Below are 17,305 nucleotides of genomic sequence, written 5' to 3'. Positions count from 1 at the left end.
CCGTGTTCCCGAAATCGTCGACGAAAATTTGTATCCGCACACACATACATACACGCACACACACACACACACACATCCATTTTTTCTAAGGTATGCCAAAATATTCAGAAAACTTTGAAACGTAAAGATATATAAAAATTTTCATTTTCAATTTTTTTGCGATTACTATAACTTACCCTACGGGAAGTTAATTACAGCGTTGGAAAATAGACCTAAATTAAAAATAGACTAGATTTATAGAATACAACTATAAATTCTATCACCATGAGAAGTTTCAACAAAATTCCAGAAGAGCAAATTTGAGGAGGTTCTCCTTGTAAGTATTTTATGGAACAATGTTCGATGTGTGATAGGACATCGGTAGTAGTAGGAAATTTAGGAACTGAAAGGTGTAAGTTAATTCCATTTCAAACATAATAACTAATAACGTACTAACGTACAAACCGAGTCTCGACTTGCGGAAGAAACTGACAAATACAATATTCAGTTTATGACCGCTTTGCACGGATCGTAGACATGAACTCTAAGGAAGCCCAACAAAATCTATCCCCAGAGCTTCCAGAAGTGATGCTGGTGAACAATGAAGATAAAATAAATCGACAAGACACTAAGTAAAGGTACTGCAAAGTGTGGAAGAGGGAAAAAAAATCTAACAGCGATTGTGGAAAGAAAGGAAAATTGTTCACACCCCTGAGAAAGAGTCGCTTTTTTGTAAACGCCATTGAAAGAAGGACTTATGGATGAAGACGGAAAAGAACGCAGGTGATAGACGAAAAGACGAAAACAAATTAGCAGAAGTGTGAGAAGTAAAAAAATTATATATAAACAAAGTGGGAGCAGAGGACTAACCCAAATTGAGCTATCTTTACCAAAGAATCTGCTTTCGGGAGGGCACCATTGTATTTACAAATCATATATAGTACTTTATTTGTGATTATTTTATTATTATCATTATCAGTCTTATTTTCATTTATCAGTCATATTTTCATTGGCAATGGTGACCCATTAGTACCCATTACTAAAAATGTAGCATTAACATACAATAAGGCAATATTGAAATACAGAATCAATCTTAAAAGAGTTTACGAATTACGTAAAAATTTAATTGCAATTTCTTGAAGATATAACAATTACTTCAATTTGCCAAAAAAATTGAAGTAGAGCAGAATGTTCTGTTGGTGTTCTATGCTATGCTTCGAGTTACTAAAGGATGCCCTTGCTAAAATCCAGTAAATTTATTATTGTTCGTCAAAATAGGTACAGATAAGTAATTGCAAAATAGGTAATATCATTAATTATTTAAAATAAGTATTGCCATTGGTTTATATTGATTTGTAATATATATATATATATATATATATATATATATATATATATATATATATATAGTTAATTTCCTTTAATACATTAAATACAATCTTACCTATGTTACGCTACAGTAGATTAGTCAAAAGTGTCATACTGACCTGAAACAAACAAAGAAAAATAAGCAAAATTGGAATAAATTAGATAAATTAGTTTCAGTATCGTGTTATCTACAAAATCTCAATCCAACCAGAAATACTTTCCTCTTGGAAAAATAAACGAAGAAATTGTGCATGCTCGATTAAGTAGAGAAATTTTTGTGATATTTAACATTACAATATTCATACAGCGGCTGGCTCTATTCAGCCTTCGCAAGTAACGAAAGTATACTAAATCATGAATATAATAATAGTTGACGTATAATATTATTAGGGAAAACCAGAAACTGACTATATAAAAATAACCACCAATAATCAAAAAGTTTAATCGGTCATTGGTTTCAATCGCAAATTGAAGTAATAAATTTCATAAAAATAAGTATATATATATACTCTTATTATATTAAGTGCTGAAAGCATACTTCAAGCAAGTTTTTATATCGAAACATCATACATCAAACTAAGATTTCAAAAACGGTCTTATTTTTTGTGTCATAAATATTGACACCTATTTTACTAGTAGAAGAAATAACTTTTAAAATGTATATAAATAAAATTATAATTTGTCAGGTGCATCGAAAAAAATAAAAACTAAAAATATAAAAAAAGAATGCAGATGATTAACAACTTACTCAAAAACGGGAAAAAAAAATTAAGAAATTTTGTAATAAGAACCATTATATAGAAGAAAAAACCGCCGAAAAATGTTTGATGCACTGAAATGTAATGACAAAAAATTATATTTTTGACTTCCTGTAGGGTAGGTTATAGTAATCGCAAAAAAATCGAAAGTACAAGTTTTTACATATTTTTACGTTTCAGGTTTTTGAACAATGTCATACCTTAGAAAAAATGGACGTATGTATGTGTACGTATGTTTGGATACAATTTTCGTACGCGATATTAAGAGCACGGATAAACCAATTTGCTGATTAGTTTTTGGCAAAAACAGGTCTAGCCGTTCCGGAGATACGATGCGCGAAGTACTAACCAATATACAACCAGTTTTTGAGAAACAGCGCAACCGATTAGAGTGGTTCAAAAAGCTTGTGTAGACAGTGAAAAATCTAAAACAATTGTTATTACTCATCAATACCATTTTTATTGATGATTGATTATTTTTATTTCGCTAATGTTTAATTGCAGTATGGGAAGTTCCAGCAATTTAGTTTAACTTAATATGTTTATTACAATAAAAACAATAAATCATACAGTAAAAAAAAAACAATAAATCGGTTCTCTTCGCCATGTAATGAGGAATACTTGGAAATAAAACACAAATCGTCTGATGAGAATTATAACGAATACATATTTGCAATAAGTGAACAAATTTCCCCGGTCTCCTCAATTGGCCGAGACACAAACGTACGAGACTGTAAGTGTAAGCCGCGTGTATCTCTACATCTCAAGATATGACGGATGTTATTTTATTGCATATAGCACGTGAAGAAATCTTGTTAACAGAATATCGTAAACTTAAGCGGCGCAAATCGTCGCTATAATTGTGAAAGTACTGACCCACAACGTATTAATTTTGACTGTTTTGATTTATTAATATACGCTCTGATCCGATACTACCTTGTTCAGTAAACGTATAGAAGATATTAATTAAGCCATAACAGAAGGACTTCCAAGAAGTCCATTTAAAATAACAAACACAGTGTTTTTGAATTGTAACGATTTTTACTGAATTTACTGTAAATAAGTATTACAGTAGAACAACTAAAAATAGAAATAGAATTACAATAATCGTATTTATATTTAAATAATATTGTAGAATAACTCCGCAACTCAACGAGAATAAAAATTCATATAATTGAGTTTTAATACATGATAAAGTATAGAGACATGGTGTTTTATTTTCTCATGATATTTATTTATCGCTATTATAAATAGTGTCAATTTTAATTACTCATGCTCGGTTCATCGACTACCAGTAACATAGTCTTTAGTAGGAACTGTAATGATATATTTATTAAGAAAACATGCAACTAATTACAAATTGCAAAATAATTACAAAAATGTCCATATAGTATGGACAAAATGACACGTAGGGTAAGGACATACCCTAGATGTTAATTTTTTAAGATCATAAATAAATGGTTTGGTCCTCTTTGGCACATGATACATGAGCCCAACAGGGAAAGAATGGTAAAAAAGTGTTTTGCAACAAATGCAAGTTTTTTCTTTTACTGGTGTATTCTTTGGTCTGCTCTCAGAAGTAGTTAGAGTAGAAGTTAAAAGCCAATCACCTTTGTCGGGTTTCATTGCCTTTTTATCTCGAAATCGAAAGAATTGCTATATTGCACACGACGATATTTAAGAGTTCAAAATTGTTGTACAAAATGTAATTATAAAAAACAGAAATATAAATCAACAAAAAAAGGTTTCCAACTCCTGTCCTCCATAAGCTGAACCCAGCGCACCACGCGATATTCCGCGCATCCAATGAGTCACTTCGGTTCATAAATTATTCATGTGCTTAATTTTTTTATGAATTCTTACGACAATCATTTTTGTGTTTTTGCGGAATTCGTGTAGATGTTACATTAACGCTTAAATTTAACATATTTATGACTAATCATTTGTAATTTAGCAAAAATGCGCTTCGGTAATTTTTGAATTAATTATATCATACATAAATAACTAGTGGTGCATGGCATCATGCCTTAAGGCAAATTGCTGGAACTTGCCGTACCGTAAACCAATTTTTTTGAAAGCTCAGAAAAGAAGAATTATATTTATTTTGACAATTTTTGACAAAAATTGCGTTTTTCAAAATACTGATATTTTTCGAAAACATGGAAAATTTTAGAAAATTTTGTTTTTTTTTTAAATTTTGAAATTTCTTGAAAGATTTTCTTTGTTGAGAAATGTAGGATTTTTGTTTTATGAGTGGAACGAAAATTTATTTCACAAAGCTATAAATTACAAACGTTTCGAGACTTTGTTTGGTCTCATCATCAGTGTAAATTTACAGTAAAAAATATAGATAAATATGAGCACAGTTGTCAAACTTCGTGTTAGAAAGTTGTTAGTTTATCCATAATTGAACGTTATTTTTTTATCTTGATCTAATGTAAGTGACAATACGCTATTAATTTTGTAATGAACCTCAATAGCCACGTGGAGAGAATTTATGATGACTCTAAAGCGATAAGAATGCGTTGTACTACAAAATTGTTTGAGGAAGCTAATCACGTCGTCAATTATAATAATACAACGCCTAGGTAGCTCTCTACTCAAAGTTGACAACAAAATTATTCACTTATTCGAAAATATTGTCTATATCTTATATCCTTCTAAACCATGCAATTGATTTTATATCTCCTGTAGATAGATGATCAAATAAAATTATTAAAAAAAAATCTTATATCGTAGTAATGATTGGAAGAAGTTTTTGGCAAAGGCAGGCCCATTTCGAAGATACAGAGCTAAATGTGCAAAAAATGGCAGTTTTTGAGGGAACTAAGCGTCCGATTTAAATGATTCAAAGAACTTTCTGCTTGTTTTAACAAAATAATTGATTTTGAAAAATAAAAAAAATGTTTCAAAATTTTTTTCAGATTTCAGATTTTATTTTTAATTCTGACTAAAGTTCTACTATACTTTAAACAAATAATTTCAACTTTGCAATTCAGTTTATATAATTCTTATAAATATTAGACAATGTTACAATATTTATAATAATCTGTCTGAAAACATTCAATATTCCTCCAACATTTCGTTACGATACGGAAAGTTCCGGCAATTTGCCTTAAGACGCGATGCCATACACCCCACAAGTTTCTATTTTTTTTCAGGGCAGTTAAAGTCAATGCTATTACCCCGTTTCGGTTTGACTTTAAAGTCTGGGACACCTGTATATTTCATACCGATATATGAAATGCAGCAAATGCAAATATGTACATGATATGTTGAAAAGAAAACGAAAAAAATAGACATGCTGACGTAACAATTAAAATAAAGTAAAATGACCTATATAGAAATCGCATAATAAACGCTATCATTCTTGTTATCTAATCCCACAGTCAATAATTAGTATCTACAAAACAGTAGATAAAACGCATATCTTACCCAACAAAGCACAAAGAATGCTGACGGGAGTTAGTAAATCACTTCGATTTACTAATTTTATTGTTCGAATAATCTTTTGAAAAAATATAATTTCAAATTTTAAGTTATAAGGATGAAGAAACAAGCTTAGGTATCGAAAGAGCTGTAACCATTACATATGATATCATATCCACATAAATTAACTACAAAGCAATGGAAATAATATATATGTAATGTATAATAACTAATGGAAGGGCTGATGACCCATCTTAATCTCATGCTCATTTTGGCTCTAGGAAGGTGATTAATAATTCAATCGAAAGACTCATATAATAATTTATGAATACTAAAAGAGTATAATGATAAAATTTTGAGTAAAATAATCCACCAATCCCATTTAAAACACGTGAGCTTGCAACGAGGACAACACTGATTGTTCAAAAACTAAACAGCCGTATATGTTTCTTTGTATTTACATCGTGACTGATAATTGACTGTGAAAAATCGTGGGACACAATTCTCGACCGACAAACAAGACTCTATTAGCGATACTATTATAATGTAAAAAAGTTACAAAACTTTGAAAACGAAATAGATTTTTTTATGTTCGTTATGGATATATCCAATGTCACAGCACATGTAAAAATTACACACGACAATGTAATGATAATATTTAATCTTAATTTGAAAAGATATTGATTTATGAATATGAGGAAGCTGTCACAAGCAGTAAATCGCGTTGTCTAATACTAAAATATATTATATCACTTTATATTAAATTTCATTCTCATTTCTTATAATCCTTAAATGTTTTTATAGAGACTCTTCACAACTGGATTTGGAGCAGAAACATCAGAAGTACATATTATTAAGTCTGGTGTTCCACAAGGAAGTACTCTAAAGCCAATTTTGTACTCTGTATACACACAAAATATTTAAGTAACTATTGAAACTTTTGCCGTATATGCATTTGTCATGAGGATTCACGAAAGTGCATCGGTGGCGACGGCAAATGTTTAACAATAATATGAATTAGTACTTAAAAAGTAGCTTAATAAGTAGAAAATAAAAACAAATGAAATCAAATCTAGATACAATACCTTTACAAGCGTTAAAATAACTAATGCAGAAATGCCAAAGTATGGCAGATTAAACTGGTCCACACACAACAAGATGAAAATAAAACAAATGATGAACAAATTCAAAAAGTTGTACTTGTTAATTGGCAGGAATTCCAAAATGTGTTGTGAAAACAAACTACTAGTATATAAAAACAATATTAATCCCAATTTGTTCATATAAGATTGAATTATGGGCGTACACCAGCAATTCATATATGAAAATAATTAATAATTTAAGAAAAGAGAGAAGTAATAGATATTATGAAAAACTTCCGGGTCACCCAAATAATTATTTAGATAAACTTACAATAAGCCAAGAATTGCCGACACGTAGGCTGAAAAGAAAATGCCATACAATTTATAGTTAAAACAAGAAGCATTTCACTGGAAAAATTCCTCAAAATCATAAAGACTAACACATAGTTTGAAATGATAATATTTGTTCTGATAGATATCCCATATGGTCTAGTGGCTAGGATACCTGGCTCTCACCCAGGAGGCTCGGGTTCGATTCCCGGTATGGGAATAACTTCGTATATTTAAAATCCTAGTCCCGGGTTCGAATCCAACTGCGGTCGGTTCGGTATCAAAGCAGCTTGATACCAAATTTTCACTTGAAATCATAGATTTCAAATATGATCTCAAGTGAAAATGGCCTTTCGTGGGCATTGCTGCAGCATACGTATATGCAGAGAGGGCAATAGTTGTAGTAGCAACATGCCTCTTACAAGAAAAAGGTACTCGGATTGTATCCCTATTCTCAAAAAAGGAAAAAACAAGGACTCTGACTCTGTCCACCCAGACTGAGTTGGAGAATAAGTCAATACACCAGGAGAACCTTCGGAAGAAGTTAAAATTCAAGTAATAAAAAGGAAAAAGTAATGATCATGTAATATGTTAGGAAAAAGTAAATATATTTGTAATACGTAAGAAAAAAGTAATATGTATGTAAGAAAAAAGTATTAAGTATCTTAAAAAAATGTAAGAAAAAAGGTAATAAAGTTAAAAAAAAAAAAAAAAAAAAAAATAGACCATATAAATATATGTATACCGACAAAAAAAATTCCTATAATACATAAAGATGCAAAAAAAGACGAAAAAGAAACAACCGGATATGCTCGAGACGGAATGATAATAATTGCAAATATCTTTACATATTTGTTTAAATTGAAACGCACGAAATGTTTTTCGCTGAATATTTGTTACTAAAATTGTCATAGACACAGTAGTATAAAAACGGCATTTGCTGAAACGGATGTTAATGAATTTTTGCTTAAAGTTTTGCAGCGCTCTATGCCGCTCATATAGATAGTCGCCAGTTACAACCATGAATAGCTCTATTACTCATTGTCATATCTCGCTTATTTTAGAACCCAGCTAGTATAATTTTATCATGTGGGATAATTATGATAAAAAATGTATACATATCGAATCAGTTTTGATCTGACGATTAAAAGACCACTTGTATGAACTGAATACAGAAATAATTATAATCCGATGGCAACAACTAAGACGTTTTGGAGATAGTAATAAATAATAGAAAAAAATAATTCTAACCATGGCATGCCAACCATTTTTTTTATTCTTATATATAATTACTACTGTCCAGTTAAAGAAACTTAGCAAATTTGATCATTTACAAATGTCATCTGTAAAAGAGACATTGTATCGAATGGACATTTAACCACTGAGTTGTTCTTACAATGTCATTATTTAATACAAAGAGATACAAATATTTCAATGATATATAAACACAAATGTTATTTTCTTATGAAAAATAACACAACTTGTAAAATATATCAAATCACGTCTCGAAATCAATGTTGAATTACTAATGAATCAAATGTCAATTTTCTTATGAACCTTTTTCTTATGTATAAAATTTAAGAATTTTCATAATACACTCGTTTTAATATAAGAATTTTCATAATACACTCGAAACTAGAGTTTAACGTATGAGAATGTATATTTTGAATTGCAACCAATATTCATCATCCAATATTAACCTTTTTCTACGAGTGTCGACCATGAACGACATACGCATGACGTTCTGCATGTACGGGTGTCGTCCATGCACGACATGTCTTGTGCCAGTCTTTACATCAAGATTTATCACTATGAGTTGGTAATTTTGAGTTTTGTTGTAATATTTAGTTTATCAGATGTTGAGCGTCATTGTCAGTCTTGTTTCCATAACCAGATCAAACGTGTGCCTCGCTTTCAAAAGTTTATTCGGTTCACAAAGATTTGTCGTGTTTTTGGGGGACATTTATATTATTGTTTGCAATTATTTCTATTAAAATCAATGACTTTATGCTAGTACTTATGATTTCGATCTATTTTATTGCATTAAGGTATATGGTGAATTTTGAATATTCATTTTGTTCACTCCAGGGTAAAATGACATAAATGTAGTACTATTACGTAAGTAGTTCAGTGTAGGGTGAAGCCTTTTAACTTGTACTTTAACCACGAAAAACAGACCAAAAGATCCCCCTGGTTTAGAAAAAGACTTGAATTTCGAATTTCAAATACCTTTTTTCATGTTCTGAGCTAAGATGTATGATTTGTTCCTTTTATGTTCATGCTTTATGCGCTGATGTTCCAAAGAGGAATAAACGATTTATTTGCGAATTGCCTTCTTAAAAATTAGTATCTCGGTATGTTCTTATGTTATATGTTATTTTGTCTGCATTATATGAACAAAATGGCTACTTTATTAAAAGACTATATTACTAGTAGTCAATGGATCTAAAAAGAATAAAAACTATTCAGACGGATTATAATGTCATTAAATAATTAAATACCATTAAAAAAACAAATCACTATGTCATTTTGTCGGTAATTCCTCTAATTGAATCCTTTAAATAGTTTAAAAATTTAAATACCATTTTTGCAATTTGGTGGACACAATTCTAAAGAGGAAACCATGTTAATAAATCATGTTAAAATAATACAAATAAAAATAAAGAACGATAAATAACTAATCAAATTACTAAATGGCGCAAGCATTGCATAGAAATTAAATGCAAGCCATGTACATTACTACTCATCGTCAACTCTGAATTGCTCTTTCTTCTGACAAGCTTTACGAGACTATAAGACCCATCAAGCAAACAAGCGATGACATACTAAACTATCTCGACTAACGACATATAAGAACATCTCATATGATAAAACAATTCTGTAAGAATATATGAACGCTTAAATAAATACATAAAGGTTTCTTGCACTTCTAATGCTTTTCATCTGGCATTAAAGAACGAAGAAGCAGTAATATAAAAAAATATTTTCGCAAATACATTTAGATAAGCTATTTATAAAATTGGATTGTGGGCAAAGAATTTAAAAAAGATATTCAGAATTTATAAAAAAAACACATATTGAAGAAATAGAGGTCTCATGTAATGATAATAAAACCCATTTACATTAATAGAAGCTGAAACCATCTTACTACAAATGAAAGCAGAGAATATCAATATTTCAAAAGCACACAGTCAGAACCGTAGAAAACCATATATCATTCAAATGACATGTCATTCTTAACATTCTTAATTTTTCTATTGAACAGTTTCTCTAACGAGCATGGAATAGGATGCACCGTGTTTTAACAGACTTTCGTTTTCAACACCGCTGGCTTAATAAATGTTTTAAGAGTTTAATTAAACGTTTGACATTAATTTACAAACGCCACAAGGGTTACACAACTGCCTTGATATTTTAATTAGATACAATTAATCAATTGATATGTGGCGGTAATAGTCGGCGCTATAAGGCGAATTAAACGAGTCATAACATCGCGATATTTTGTAATCGATCATTTTCAGCGCTTATTTATCATTGGTAAATAAATTTGCCTAAATCAAGCAATTGTCAAAAAAACTACAAAAATCGCTGATCAAATCAATGGTGCAACGGTTGAAAAGATAACTCTAACCTAATCTCAATAGAAGGCGCCAAGGGTAAGATCAATAATCATTTACTTTTTAATTAAAAAAAAAATATTTTTTTCCTATTCTATCCTGAATATCAGCAAATTTTTGGCAGTCCTTAAAATATGTCTAAATAGAATGCCAATCCATTGATTGGGCGTCCAGGTATGATTATCACGTAGTCAAATCAAAGTATGCTCTTTCTAACAGAAAGCAGTATGAGGTGCTCTTTCTAATAGAAAGCAGTGCGAGATTTTTTTTTACAGAATATAGGATATATTTTCTATAGGATATTTTTAGTACCAGAATTTTTGCAGGTGTTATTAAATTTACCGATTATCTTCAAAATGTCTAATAAAACTTGAAGCTCCCTAATATTATACTTTCTAAATATTACGTATAATTCAATTTAGGTATATTATGTCAGTTATTATCATTTTCAATTTCTTTAATCAAGAATTATGTAAATGTTATAGTTATTTTAACCAAAACCAGATATGCTGATAAAAATTCTCTAACGAAATTAAATTTGAATCTGTTAAATAATCTAAACGAAAAGAATGCTGGAATATTTCGGCAATGTCCGCATTTGAAGCATATGAGATCAAAAATACATTCACTTTCTAAATCGATAAAAAGTATTTTATAATCTTGCGAGACGAGATCCGAGATCATGTATCAACAGCAATAAACTTGGATCAAACGATTAAAACAGCATAAGCATGTGATCTATGAAATCGATAATTCAATTCCGGTGAAGCCAGAAACAAATTTTATGTTGGATAAATAATTCATAAATAAGTAGTAACATTTATCATAAACCACGTTACAACGGACACGGACTGTAAAATAGCGGTTTAGGTGTAAAAATAATCCCTTACCGGTAAAAACGTTGTTGCACGTTGCATAGTTGTTGAAAAATCTGGTTTCATTTGCACGAAGTGATATAAATATCCTCGTGAAATACTAAATATTATAAATTAGATTTCTAGTATTTAAACATGAAAAATATATGTAAATTTTCTTATTAACGATCAATAAACTTCAAAATCAAAGAGTATAGTTATACCTAAAATGGTTCATGTTTTATTATAAAACCAACGTTAGTGTGTTGACAATGTATTTCAGCAATAAAAATGCATCTAATATTGACTATTTTTATTTATAACTTTTTATTTGAAAAAAATATATTGCTAATTAATCGCACTGTTTAAAACATTATAGGTAAAATATTATCACTAACGATTTCATTCTGAGTAACTATTCTATTAATTCCAGTTTCGCGGTTGAATTCTAGGAAGGAACATCAACTAACAGAAATAGTAAAATAGTGACAGAGACAAAGGATTCTAGATATTTGTTTATTTTAGGACAAATTGTAGAAATTTTTCTTAATAGTTTCTTTCGCTTCCCTATCGGATGCACAAATTGGAATAAAAACAAATTAAATATTTTTTTATTTCATGTTTTTTTAATTTAAACATGTGCGATGTATTAATACAAATTTGTCCTAAAATAAACTAACTTGAAAGATCGTTATCATAGATCGTAACTACGCAATTTTTTCATATTACAAAACAGCGCAAATATAGAACCATTAAAATTAAAGATAAACATGAATGACCATGTTTGAAAACCCATAACAAAAGTATTTTCTTTCGGTGTTACTTTTATGAAAATAGTACGATGTTGATACGTGTTAAGTATACATAATTACTTTTTTTATATATATATTTTTAACAGCAATCAGAACCTTACGTCCTATGAGCTGTTGGGCTGAAACTTCTCCTTACTTCGTATTTTTAGATGGTAACCCAATGGTTAATCCATCCACAGTTGATGATTTTTGTTATTAGAATTAATCTAATAGGGCTGACTTTTTATTGGTGCAGCAATGTCGGGCAATGGCTATTTTCACTTGAAAGCATATTGCTATCTATATTTCCAAGTGAAAATCGTTGTCACTGCTGCCTGACAACAGGATGCTCGAAGCGGTTATCGAACCCGGGACCTCTGAAACAAGTCTCGTCGCTCTTAATCGCTGACCTTTGTGCTCCGCTCTAAGATATTTCAAAATTACAATAACTATATTAATATTATTGAAATAATATTAAATAAAAAAAATTATAAAAGTTTTTTTTTTCATTTTCAATTGAATCCCGCAGGCGTTCGTCGTGCTGCTCACGACAGAACAATCAAACTGAAAGTGAATCGTGTTCCAGGCTAGTTAGAACGTAACAATTGTATTAGAAGAAATTAAAAATCGTCAGTAAGTTTATAATTCGCAATGTTGATTTGTGGTATTATATGCAGCCGTGACCGATGTCGAAGTCAATCAAAATTAGTCGCAGTGCATTGATACACTCGTATTCGTTATGAAATTAGTAGTTTCACAGGAGCATAACGAATCCGATTATTATGAAATTATTTGATTGCAAATTGTAATTAGTTATATAGTTAGCTAGCTAGACAGCTTCAAATAGAAATTTTAATGCTGCTGTCCTGTTTGAAGGACTAATTCTGAAAGTTAGCAATAACTTGTTGGTAGTTTTTCGGGAGCTCTTTTAATAAGCGATACCTGAATATAATTTCAAGTATACTTTATTTCATTGTTTTATAAGATATATTATTATTTTTAAGTTAGATTCAACTATTTTCAATGCAACCTTTATAAAAGCTCAAATGTGGATGGGGTGAAAAAAACTACTTGAATTTTTGCTCTGGCAAGGAGTGAACAATGAGAAAATGAGAAATAAAAAACTTTGGGGTTAAAAAAGTAATTTTACAAGACAACAATTAAATTAATAGTTATTATTCCAACTCTGATGACTATTTTTGACAAAATACCAGACCACGTTTGTATATGGTGTGATTTTTGTGAAAAATGTGTTCATAAAACTTTTATTTCGCATTGGTCAAATAATGTAGCTATTATTTTATAAAATCCCTTCAAAATTAAAATTAAAACGTTGGATTTCTTTGCCCCCTGGCTGTCCCTTTCTTTCACGGCTATGGGGTAAAATTACATCTAAAACAAGTTCAAAACTTATTCCAAGTCCAGGAAAATATACTGATAGCTTTTAATATTTCGTAAGTTAAATATATAAATCAAATAAATAGATAAAAAGCAGAAAGACAGATTTTTTAAGACACCTGCATACTTTATTACATTATAAAACATTTATAGTATGTATTACAAAACCTAGAGGCAATACTCGACAAAACAGTTGCATTGAACTTTATGAATAATTCAGTATGCAATTGTCTGCTACCTATTTATATAAACGCAAATTGAATGTCGATTATGAACATGAACGTTGATAGATAAATAGTCGTACAAAAATTACCATTTTGAATCGACTGCGTATACATTTAATTTTAACACGCATGTGTCAAATTATTCCAAGTAAGTTGACAAAGGTCTGACTCATTTTAGAAACTGTAAATAAAATGGTTTTGAATGTAATCTTTGTAAAAAAGATGTAAAAGTAATTAAATTCAAAATTGTAAAAAAATATTTATCTTAAAATTCCATTATGGCCCTAGCTCTACCTTGAATTCGCACAACGAATAAATAAACACGATGCTACGAGTCGATTATGTCGACATTGTTCACCTGACCTCATTCTGTCTAATCCCTTCGTCTGGTAAAAATAAAAAAGTTCATTTACTGTTGCTTCCATGAAGCAATGAAAGATGTTTATATAAACACTGCTATCAAACCATAAGATCATTGCGAATGATTAAAAATCATATTACACTTACAATGATAATTACAGCAGTGCGTTGCACTTTAGAATGCAGTTAATGAATGCACTCGACAAATATAAAATATAATATAAAGAGATATTTAATTAAAGGAGGTCATGCTAGTGTCAAACCAAGAGATGACTTGATTAAAGCATTTCACTAATCTCAGGCGGATAAGTAGAAATACAAAGCATCGTGTAAAATATCTACTCAGCATTATCGATAATTTGAAAAAAAAAAAACTAGGGATGCATCGCACCGTACTTCAAGGCAAATTACTGAAACTTCTCATACCAAAAATATTTAAAAAGCTTAAAAATTATTTAAAAACTGAATAAATTAGATTTTTGAGAATTTTGAAATTTTTGAAAAAATTGAATTTTTTTGTATTTTGAAATTTTAGGTTTTTATTTTTTACTCAAAATTTTTCAATAATAAAATTATCAAGTATCCTACCATTTTACAATCCAGATTGAAATGAAATATCATCTCATTTTGGAACAAATATTTACCAGCACGCTTTCTGCATTAATCTATGTATTTAAAAAAAAACATCATTCAAATAATCAGTTTCATTAACATTAAATAAAAAAATCTCTATTTTCAAATGACAAATCTCAGCATCTCCGAACACCTGACAAGCCTTGTAAAAAAAAACCGTATTCATCACCATGGCCATATGCCACTATCTCCGCGCACTCGTGCTCTCAGTACCGATAGATAATTCGTGTCATGGTCGTTCGAGAAATTTCATACTCGCACTAACAAATATCGGCATAAAAATGCATGACCTGGCAAGGCAATATGTGGCATATGGCGATATTTTAACGATACTTTCCTGCTGTCCACGACCTAACACTAATAGAAATCCCAGGTAAATATTTGACATATTTTTCATTGCATTACAAAACTACCAAAAGAGTTTCCAATTGTGGTCCAGACGAGGAATGGAGATAATAAAATGAACGAACAGTATAAAAAATAAAGAAATACGGCAAAAGTGAAAAAGAGGGCTTTCTTGGATACTATCCGTAAAGAACGCTTGAAGGTAAAATTTAGGGATTGAAAACATTCAAAGACGATCAACGAGAAGATGAAATGCTAGAAATTGCAAGCAGCAGCAATAAATACAGAAGTAATAAAATACATGTTGGAATAGTGAAACGTGATAAAGTATCCCGCATAGTATTAGTGATGACAGTATATAATAATAATCAACCGAGAGAAAAAAATGGACTCCTAGACTCGTTCGAGCAGCCTGATGTCCAACAGCAGCGACATCGGTTTTTACTTGAAAATAAAGATATCAATGTTTCCAAGTGAAAATAGTCCTCATACGGCATTGATGCATCAATAAATAATCGCCCCATTACAGAAATTGTCATAACAAAATTATTCATCACACAGAGATAGGAATTGCCAATTTCAAACCGACGTAGTATTGATCAGCACAACAGCTTATAGGACTCAAGTTCTGATTGCTGTTTACATAGTAATAAAAAAGTGGTTAATGTAGTTCACTCAAACAAACAAAGTATAAAATTTACTGAGCTTGTAAATTTAAGTTAAAATGTAAGGTTTGGTCAGGTTTTTATAACGAAAGAATTAACTGTATCATAATTAATAATCATATATTTCTAAAGCTACACTAATAATTTTATACAGCAACTGCAAAAATGCCATTCTAGCCAGAACTCAATCGATTAGTATAGAGAAGATGTGTCCACAGAACATTATCAGAAAACTAGTTTGTGAAATAAGGATAAGGTAATTTGATTATGAAAATGCACCACGTTTGGAAGTTGGTAGATGCAAAACAGAAATTACTTTTGAGATCAGTAAGAGCTTTTTACCAAATTCAACTGTTTCGAACATTTGCACTGTCATTTGACCATTTTAGGTGCAAAATCCAAACCAACCCCAATTATTTTTTTGGTATATTTATTCATGACAAACTTTTGCGTATATTAGCTGTAATTTATTTAATAACAAATGTCCTCTCATTTCACAAAAACTACTTATTACACAAAATAAATTATTGTTCAACTTTACAGAAACTAGTGGGGTGGGTGGCATCGTGCCTTAAGGCAAATGCTGGAACTTCCCGTACCGTAACGAAACGTTCGAGGAATATTGAATGTTTTCAAATAGATTATTATTATAAATATTGTATTATTGTCTAATATTTATAAGAAATATAAAACTGAATTGCAGAGTTGAAATAATTTGTTTAAAGTATATTAGAACTATAGTCAGAATTAAAAATAAAATCTGAATTATTTTCGATATACAAAAAATTAAAAAAAAAAAAAAAAAAAAAAAAAAAAAAAAAAAAATGGTACAAATTTTTTTTTCCAAAAGCAATTATTTTTGTTAAGACAAGCAGAAAGTTCTTTGAATCAATTGAATCGGACGCTTAGTTCTCTCAAAAACTGCCATTTTTTGTACATTAGCTCTGTATCTCCGAAATGGCTGGGCCTGCCTTTGCGAAAAAAAACTAAAACCCTTTCTCCCAATCATTACTAATGGAATGTTTTTTAGATATTCAAATCGGATGCTCCGTTCTCTCAAAAACTCGATTTCTATTTTCTGCACTCTTTGCTCCTTATCTCCGTAACTGCTGGACCTGTCTTTGCCAAAATAATCAGCTCTTCTCCTTATTAATAGGAATCGAATGTTTTTAAACCATTAAATCGGTTGATCCGTACGCCCGAAAACGTGGACGAAATTTGTATCCATACATACATACACCACACACACAAACACACACACACACACACACACACCACACACACCATCCATTTTTCTGAGGTATGCCCAAAACGTTAGAAACCTTCAAACCGTCGAGAATGTAAAAATTTTCAATTCCGATTTTCGGCCCATTACAATAACTACCTACGGGAAGTTATAAGCAATATATAACAAATATATAGTTTTGTTAAATATAATTTTTAGATTTAGGAATATCGAGCCAAAGCTTCAA

At 30.2% G+C, this 17,305-nt stretch overlaps 1 non-coding gene across 1 annotated transcript; it reads left to right on the top strand.

The window, feature by feature from the left end:
* The first annotated feature begins 7,094 nt into the window (after positions 1-7,094).
* Positions 7,095-7,166, top strand: Trnae-cuc. The gene has a single exon. It is a non-coding gene; the product is annotated as a tRNA-Glu (tRNA).
* The last annotated feature ends 10,139 nt before the right edge of the window (positions 7,167-17,305 follow it).

This window comes from Ctenocephalides felis, unplaced genomic scaffold (assembly GCF_003426905.1).
Source record: "Ctenocephalides felis isolate EL2017-DRISC unplaced genomic scaffold, ASM342690v1 CF-g0.4_SCAFFOLD_00864, whole genome shotgun sequence".
Taxonomy (NCBI): Eukaryota; Metazoa; Arthropoda; class Insecta; order Siphonaptera; family Pulicidae; genus Ctenocephalides; species Ctenocephalides felis.
The sequence above is the reverse complement of the archived record's forward strand: the minus strand, read 5'-3'. Positions and strand labels throughout refer to the sequence as shown.